Source organism: Heterodontus francisci, unplaced genomic scaffold (genome assembly GCF_036365525.1).
Source record: "Heterodontus francisci isolate sHetFra1 unplaced genomic scaffold, sHetFra1.hap1 HAP1_SCAFFOLD_43, whole genome shotgun sequence".
Taxonomy (NCBI): Eukaryota; Metazoa; Chordata; class Chondrichthyes; order Heterodontiformes; family Heterodontidae; genus Heterodontus; species Heterodontus francisci.
Window position 1 is genome coordinate 17,001,977 of NW_027141852.1, and position 9,547 is coordinate 17,011,523.

Sequence of the window (9,547 nt, forward strand, 5' to 3'; positions counted from 1 at the left end):
TTCTGTTTTACCTTTGGTGCCACAGTATTTATATGAATGGTCCAGTTAAGCTTGTGTCTATGGTTACCCCCAGGATGTTGATGGTGGGGGGGGATTCAGCGATGGTAATGCTGTTGAACGTCAAAGGGAGATGGTTACATTCTCTCTTGTTGGAGATGGTCATTGACTGGTACTTATGTGGTGTGAATGTTACTTGCCACTTATCAGGCCAAGCCTGAATGTTGTCCAGGTCTTGCTGCTTCTGGACACGGACTCCTTCAGTATCTGAGATGTCCCGAATTTGTCCTTTTATGAAACCTTGGTCAGGCCTCACTTGGAATATTGTATCCAGTCTTGGTCTCCTCACATGATGGGTGCTATTGAGGCTTTTGACAGGGTACAGAGGAGAGACATTAAACTAATTCCCAGTGTAAGACATCTTCGTTATCAAGTTAGACTAAAAGAGTTGGAACCCTACACCTTCGAGAAACCTAGACTGAGGGGTGATCCAATTGAGGTTCATAAGTAATGAAGGGTCCAATTTAGCATGGGAGAGGAGTCATAATTGTATATTGTAAAAGGCCAGATGTCACCAGGATCACATTAAATTTCATTTTCAGCAACGGGTTAATGAACCAGGAGGGCTGAGTGGTTAAGGTGTTGGACTTAAAATCCAATGAATATATGTCTGTGTGTGTTCAAACTCCACTCCTGGTATCTGTGCCGGCCAAATGTTACTTGTTGTTTCCCTGACTTTTGCCTTGCACCATCATCTCTTCTGTCATTTAATCACTCCTGCCTTCCAACCGATCACAGCTTCCTATTATTTGCCCCAGCACCATTCCTTGTCTCTGCACTTGCTTATAAGCTGGGAAACCTTGAACTTAATCTCCTCTGTCCCCTCATAATGACCTTCTCATCTTTCCTGAACTGTGGTTCCTCACAGGGTCCGCTGCCTCTCCGACTCCCCTCCAGGGGAAACTGAAGGCCCTGAGCCTGGGTCTTGCTTTCTACGCTTGCTGGTAGTTGAGTCCTTGCATGTCTAGACTCCTCCAGGAAGGGCTTGCCATAATCTTCCAATCTTCCCTGGATAAGGGGATTGGAGAGTGGCAAATGACACCCTTATTCAAGAAAGGGTGTACGGACAGTCCAAGCAACTCCAAGCCAGTTAATTTAACATCAATGCTGGGTAAGGTTTCAGAAATGATAATCAGGGAAAATATCAATGGACATTTAGAGAGGTTTGAGTTAATTAAGGATATCCAGCATGGATTTGTAAAAGGCAGATCATGCTTCACTAATCTAATTGAATTTTTTGATGAAGGAGCAGAGAAGTTTGATGAAGGAAATGCAGTGGATGTTGTTTCTATGGATTTTACGAAAGCATTTGATAAGGTATCACATAAAAGGCTGGTTAACAAAATTGAGGCTCATGGAATAGGAGGGTCAGTGTCCAATTGGTTAAAAAATTGGATTAAGGGCAGAAACAAGCAAGTTGTAGTAAATGGTTTCTTTTCAGACTAGGGGATGGTCGACAGTGGTGTTCCCCAAGGGTCAGTGCTGGGATCACTGCTTTTCTTGCTATGTATAAAATATGTGGATCTTGGAATACGGAACAGAATCTCAAAATTTGCTGACAATACCAAACTTGGAGGTGAGGCAAACAGTGAGGATGATATGAACCGCCTGCAATAGGACATAGATAGGCTAGCAGAATGAGCAGAGAGGTGACGGATGGAATTTAATACTGTTAAGTGTGAGGTGATGCATTTTGACAGAAGGAATAGGGAGAGGCAATGTATCCTTAATGGCACAGTTCTAAAGAGTGTTCAGGGACAGAGGGACCTGGGGATGCATGTGCATCGATCTTTGCAGGTAGCAGGGCATATTGAGAGAGTAGTAGTAAAATATATGGCATCTTGGGCTTTATACAAACATACAAGCATACGAACATATGAATTAGGAGCAGGAGTAGGCCACTCGGCCCTTCCAGCCTGCTCTGCCATTCAATAATTTCATAGCTGAACTGATGACCCACATTTCCAGCTACCCCTGACCACCCCCTTGCTTATCAAGAATCTATCTACATCTGCCTTAAAAATATTCAAAGACTCTGCTTCCACTGCGTTTTGAGGAAGAGAACTGCAAAGACTCACAACCATCTAAGAGAAAAAAATTCTCCTCATCTCTGTCTTAAATGGGCGACCCCATATTTTTAAACAGTGACCCCTAATTTTAGATTCTCCCACAAGAGGAAACATCCTTTCTACATCCACCCTGTCAAGACCCTCAGGATCTTATGTGTTTCAATCAAGTTGCCTCTTACTCTTCTAAAATCTGGTGGATACAAGCCAAGCCTGTCCAATTTTTCCTTGTAAGACAGCCCACCATTCCAGGTATTTGTCCAGTAAACCTTCTCTGAACTGCCTCCAATGCATTCACATCCTTCCTTAAATAAGGAGACCAGTTCTGTAGACAGTACTCCAGATGTGGTCTTACCAATGCCCTGTATAGCTGAAGCATAACCTCCCTACTTTTGTATTCAATTCCCCTCGCGATAAACACGAGCATTCTATTCGCTTTCCTAATTACGTGCTGTACCTGCATACTAACCTTGTGCGATTCATACACGAGGACACCCAGATCCCTCTGCATCTCAGGGCTCTGCAATCTCTCACCATTTAGATAATATGCTTCTTTTTTATTCTTCCCGCCAAAGTGGACAATTTCACACTTTCCCACATTTTACTCCATTTGCCAGGTTGTTGCCCACTCACTTAACCGATCTACATCTCTTTGTAGCCCCCTTATAAGAACATAAGAAATAGGAGCAGGAGTAGGCCATTCAGTCCCCAAAGCCTGCCCCACCATTTAATAAGATCAGGGATGATTTGCCCCAGACCTCAACTCCTCTTTCGTGCCAGCTCCTCATAGCCCTCAACTCCCCAATATTTCAAAAATCTATCTACCTCCTCTTTAAATGCTTTCAGTGATTTAGCCTCCACAACTCTCTGGGTAGAGAATTCCAGACATTCACTACCCTCTGAGAGAAGAAATTCCTTTGCATCTCAGTTTTTAATGACTGTCCCCTTATTCTGTAACTATGTCACCTAGTTTGAGATTCCCCCACTAGTGGAAACATCTACCCTGTCAAGCCCCCTCAGAATCTTATACATTTCAATAAGATCACCCTTATTCTTCTAAACTTTAATGTATAAAGGCCTAACTTGTTAGCCATTCTTGATAAGTCAACCCCTTTCTCCCAGGAATCAGCCGAGTGAATCTCTTTTGACTGTATCCAATGCCAATATATCCTTTCTTAAATACGGGGACCAAAACTGTACACAGCACTCCAGGTGTGGCCTCACCAACACCCTGTACAGCTTTAACAAGACTTCCCTATTTTTAAACTCCAGCCCCCTAGCAATAAAGGCCAAAATTCCATTTGCCCTCTTAATTACTTGCTGCACCTGCATGCTAACTTTTTGTGTTTCAATCACAAGAACACCCAGATCCCTCTTTTTTGGAGTCTCTGTCTATTTATATAATAGTCTGCATTTTGATTCTTCCTACCAAAGTGTATGACCTCACACTTTCCTACATTAAACTCCATCTGCCAAGTTTTTGCCCACTCACTCAACCTATCTATATCCCCTTGGAGATTCCTTATGTCTTCATGACAACATGCCCTACCTATTTTTGTATCATCAGCAAATTTGGATATATTACACTCTGCCCCCTCCTCCATGTCATTAATATAGATAGTAAATAATTGAACCCCAAGCACTGATCCTTGTGGCACTCCACCAGTCACATCCTGACAATGAGAAAATGGCCCATTTATGCCTACTCTTTGTTTCAAGGAATTGGTAACTCGTGTGTGCATCATCACTTCAGGAATTGATGTCATACAGCATGTGACACAGAGTGGGAGATGGGATGATCCCCGGTAAGATGTGCCTGTAATACTCTCCTGTAAATTGTATATAGTATTGTCAGTCTTCAATAAAAAAGTCAAATTATTTGTTGGCGTTGATCAGTGTGTGATTGGTAAGTCTGTGTGAAGAACAGGGGTTGGCAACATGTCTGTACATGGACACCAGTGTCCACGTTAAAACAGTTCAGTCCGTGACTGATAATTTCAGGGATGAGAAATTTCCCATTGGCTTCTTCTTCCAGACCAGTCTGACTTTCAATCAAATCGCAGCCGTCAGTTTCACAGCTGACAGGTCCTGAGAGCAGAGACAACGTTTCAGAACCTCGGACAAGTTCGGAGCTTTCCGGCAGTTCTGATTTCATTTCAAAGCCCTCCAGAAAAACCCGAGCTTGTCCGAGTTTCGGAAGTGCTGTCTCTGCTCAAAGCACCTGTCAGCTGTGAAACTGACGGCTGCGATTTTTTAAAAAAAGACTAACCATAAAGCTGAGAGTTCTCGCTCTCTGCAACTGTCAGAGAGAGGGAGAGAGAGAGAGGAGAGTAAGAGGGAGAGAGGAGACCGGGGGTGGGTGTCGGCAGAGAGAGAAAGGACAACCTGAAAGGTTTACCCCGTATCCTTAGATTATGACCCCTGGTTCTGGACTCACACCCAAATCCGATGAACGAATAAAAAAAGTCACAACTGTGATTGGCTCTTGTAGCGGACTCTGGTTAACAGACAATATTCGGAGCGCCGGCCCCAGACTGTTTAACACTGACTGAGCTGAGAAAATACAACTCACCCCCGAGAATCCGCAGCACAGACCGAGCGGAGGGGAAAACCTGTCCTGGGAACTCTACATTCAGGGAACAGTTTGTCCTGTGAATATGCAGATGTGAATATTGTGGAAGAGAGATTGTATTAAAGGGGAGGGCGGGTTAGTCTGAAGCCACTGTGTTTGTGGGTCCGCTCTCATCGCCGGATTTCAGAGTCATTCTTGTGTAAAATCAAATGATTTTCCAGTCAAAGAACCGCCCTGCTCCCTGCTCAGCCCCAAAGTGGGAATTCGGGATCATTTTTTTTAATTTCAAGATTTCAGTTGAAAAGTAGAGAACATGTCAGCGAGGGGTGAGAGAGGGCGGTCAATGCAGCAATAAAACCAGGTTAAATGGAAAATGGAGTCCTCAATCCGAGTGAAAGCTTTTCAACAGCAAACATACTGGAGTGAGAGACAGGAAAGATCTAGTCTGGAAGTCTGGAGTCTCTGAATTTCAAAGGAATTGGAGAGTTTGTGAGGAGAGAGAAACACAGAGAGACAGCAGGAGCCGAGAGCTGACAGCAGCTTGTCTCCGCCCTGTCCTCTCTCTGCCTTGAAGTTGCTCTGTGCCACCATCACCAGCTTCATTTCTGACCCAGTTCACACTGACAGTGAGAATTTGTGCAGAGTCCCGGACATGTCCGATAGTGCAGCAGCCCAAACGGCTCCTCCAGCCGCCGCCGCCGCCCAAGTCAAGACCCCCAAGAAGAAGAAGGCGGCTCCCCGGAACAAGCCAGCCGGTCTCCCGTTGGGCGAACAGATCCTCAAGATTGTGCCGGCTTTCAGCGATCGCAACGGGATGTCCCTGGCCGCCATAAAGAAGGCTCTGGGTAGCAGCGGTGTCGATGTGGAGAAGCTCAGGACCCAGATCAAGCAAAGTATCAAGAGGAATGTGAACAAAGGCTCCCTGGTGCAGAGCAAGGGACAGGGAGCCTCCGGCTCCTTCAAAATCAGCAAGAAGGAAAACCCAGGGAAAAGTGGGAATGAAGGTGAAGAAACTAGCAACCAAGAAATCTTTAGCGAAGAAACCAGCAGATAAGAAATCTTTAGTGAAGAAACCAGCAGACAAGAAATCTTTCATGAAGAAACTAGCAGACAAGAAATCTTTCTTGAAGAAACCAGCAGCCAAGAAATCTTTAGTGAAGAAACCAGCAGACAAGAAATCTTTAGTGAAGAAACCAGCAGCGAAGAAATCTTTAGTGAAGACACCAGTAGACAAGAAATCTTTAGTGAAGAAATCAGCAGCCAAGAAATCTTTAGTGAAGAAACCAGCAGACAATAACTCCTTTGTTAGAAACCAGCAGACAAGAAATCATTGGTGAAGAAACCAGCAGCCAAGAAAGTGACAACAAAGAAAGTAACAGCCAAGAAAACGAGCAGCAAGGCGGCGGCAACGCCAAATAAGGCGGTGAAGAAAGCAGTGCTTCAGAAAAAGTCTCCTGCGAAGAAGGTCAAAAAAGGCAAGAGTGCGGCGGGCGGAAATGCGCTGAAGGAAGTGCAGACATGGAAGAGCAAGGTCAAGCCGAAAGCAGCGAAGGCTCAGAAAGCATGGTCTGGAAAGAAGTGAAAGAGCGCGGGAAACTTGTAAACATCTGAACACAAAGGCTCTTCTCAGAGCCACCCACATCTCTCAGGAAAGAGCTGATCCCCTGATCAAATGATCCCTGTCCCGGCCCCGCCTGCAGATTCCACATGGAAATGATTTGGAGCAAATCCAGGATCCCTGGTGACTCCCCTCCACCCAACCCTTTCCCCACTCTCTGTAATAAAACAGAAGGATGTCCGGCCCTCACTCTAACTGGGGATGTGTTCGGTGTAGTCTCAGTTCACAAATTCAGGGGGAGAGTCCTGTAAGGTAGCTCGGTCACTCTGACTGAAACCGCCAGTTCTCCGGGGCTGCAGCCACTGACACTGCGGGGAGAGAATCCCCGACTCTACCCCGCCGCCGGGGGAACAAACAGCGTTGTGTCCGGAGAATAGGGAGGGCCGGGGAGAAGGCACATATTAAAGCGCTGCAGTGGACTCAGCTCCTGTGTGTGCACAACTCTCACTGATTCCGTCCTCTGGGAACAGTGCGGTCTCAACAGATCAGGTTAGGAAAGAAACACACAGCCCGAGAATGGCTTCTTTCTTCCTGCATTTACTCTGTTCTGGGAGCAGATTCTCATTGAGAAGCGGCGCTCAGATCACCGGAGAGAAAAAAAAAACACAATTCAAGCTGTCCAAATGAAAAACAGAGAATTAACCCGGACACTTCCATTATTAAATTAATTCATCAGCTCCGAACCAGTTCCCGTTAATGTACCGGGATAATCTCGGGATTTATCAAATCGAAGGCAGCGGGATTTATTAAATTGTTGATTCTGACACCCTGTAGTTCACTTCTTCACTTAACTAGAGGGGGAGATGTGTGAGCAGAGAAACAGAGCGAAATCCAGAGAGGGAACTGAAAACACACCTGGACAGATGTGAAACAGGTCAATCCACTGTTACAATAACTCCATCACTGACTCCCTCCTGACAGTAACCAGCCCTTTCACAGAGACTGTGGGTGGCTCTGAAAAGAGCCTTTGGTTTATTAGATGACATTTTGGCCGCTTTACATTTTCTGGGAGCTCTGAGCGCTGGTTTTCTTGGGCAGCAGCACGGCCTGGATATTCGGCAGCACCCCGCCATGAGCGATAGTCACCCCTCCCAGCAGCTTGTTGAGCTCCTCGTCGTTGCGGACGGCCAGCTGCAGGTGTCTGGGGATGATGTGGGTCTTCTTGTTGTCCCGGGCCGCGTTACCGGCCAGCTCGAGAATTTCAGCGGTCAGATACTCGAGCACAGCAGCCAGATAGACCGGGGCTCCAGCACCCACACGCTCAGCATAGTTACCCTTTCTCAGGAGCCTGTGAACACGGCCCACCGGGAACTGCAGTCCAGTCCGGGAGGAGCGAGACTTGGCCTTGGCCCGAGCTTTCCCGCTGGTCTTTCCTCTTCCAGACATTTCCACAATCTCACAAATACTTTCACAAAGAATGAATAATTTCCTTAGCATTAATGATAATCAGTAGGCGGTCAGGATGGCCGAGCGGTCTAAGGCGCTGCGTTTAGATCGCAGTGTTCATTGGAGGCGTGGGTTCAAATCCCGCTTCTGACACCTTGTGTTTTGACTGCACCGGAGGCGTTTGGGAGCAGAGGTGAAGAGCAAAGAGAGAACAGGAAAGAACATGGACAAGCAAAATAACAATGGACCCAAAGATGTTGCATCAAAACATTCGAGTAAGAGGCAACTGAGCAAACAGCAGGGCACAGAAAACATCAAAAATGTAACCTTAGTATCGGGGTGGAAGATGTTGCCAATATCCTTAATGAATACATTACTGTCTTCTCAAATGAGGGGGTGATGCAGATATTGTTATGAAGGAGGAGGAGTGTGAAGTATTGGACGTGATAAGTTAAGGAGAGAGGAAGTCTTAATGGGATGAGCATCCTTGAATGTGGATAAATCACCAGGACCAGATGAAATGTACCCCAGGCTGTTGAATGACGCCAGGGAAGAAATAGTGGAAGGTCTGACCATCGTTTTCCAGAGCATTGGAGGTCTTGTAACGTTGCAATAAAAGCAAAATACCACGCAGATCAAGCATGGCTGAGCCTTTAGAGTAGAGAAACAGGGCTGAATTCCCTGAACCAGTGCTACAGCTTTCAGAATAGAAGGAGCCTATACAAACCTGATGGGTTCCACTTAAACCAAAGAGCTGGAGGTGTTGACAGTCAGAACAGATAAAATGTGGAGGAGTGTTTGAAGCAGATTCTGTGTGGTTACTGTAGTTGTCCTATGGAGTTATTTCAAGGAGGTGATTCTGAATGTAATGGATCAACGTGGACCCACCCAAGGCAAAGGTCACTGAAAGTGGCAACGCAGGTGGATAAGGTAGTCAAGAAGGCATACGGCATGCTTGCCTTCATCAGTCGGGGTATAGAGCATAAAAATTGGCAAGTCATGTTGCAGCTGCACAGAACCTTAGTTAGGCCACACTTGGAATATTGCGTGCAATTCTGGTCGCCACACTACCAGAAGGACGTGGAGGCTTTGGAGAGGGTACAGAGGAGGTTTACCAGGATGTTGCCTGGTCTGGAGGGCATTAGCTATGAGGAGAGGTTGGAAAAACTCAGATTGTTTTCACTGGAACGACGGAGGTGGAGGGGCGACATGATAGAGGTTTACAAAGTTCTGAGCGGCATGGACAGAGTGGATAGTCAGAAGCTTTTTCCCAGGGTGGAAGAGTCAGTTACTAGGGGACATGGGTTTAAGGTGCGAGGGGCAAAATTTAGAGGGGATGTGCGAGGCAAGTTTTTTACACAGAAGGTGGTGAGTGCCTGGAACTTTCTGCCAGGGGAGGTGGTGGAAGCAGATACGATAGCGACGTTTCATAGCCATCTTGACAAATACATGAATAGGAAGGGAATAGAGGGATATAGGCCACGGAAGTGCAGAAGGTGTTAGTTTAGGCAGGCATCAAGATCGGCGCAGGCTTGGAGGGCCGAATGGCCTGTTCCTGTGCTGTACTGTTCTTTGTTCTTTGTTCTAAGCTTCCCTGTGGTCCAGCCTGGTTGAATGGAACTGAAGCAAACAAATCATACAGAAGTGGAAAAGAAATATAAGGCCATGAAAGCACAGAATTCAGATGGATGCAATACCAGATGGTATGGCAAGAGTGTAAAACAGCAACAGACTGGTGAATAAAACTTTCCCATTGAATAAGACAAGAGAAGAGAAGGGTAATAATAGTGTCAGAGGTGAGTTGTGACACTATTCACATTCCACCTTGATCTGAATAGGACTGTTGAA

The 9,547-nt window shown here is 46.0% G+C and overlaps 1 non-coding gene across 1 annotated transcript; it reads left to right on the forward strand.

The window, feature by feature from the left end:
• Positions 1 to 7,769: 7,769 nt before the first annotated feature.
• trnal-uag (transfer RNA leucine (anticodon UAG)) lies at positions 7,770 to 7,852 on the forward strand. The gene has a single exon. It is a non-coding gene; the product is annotated as a tRNA-Leu (tRNA).
• Positions 7,853 to 9,547: the final 1,695 nt, after the last annotated feature.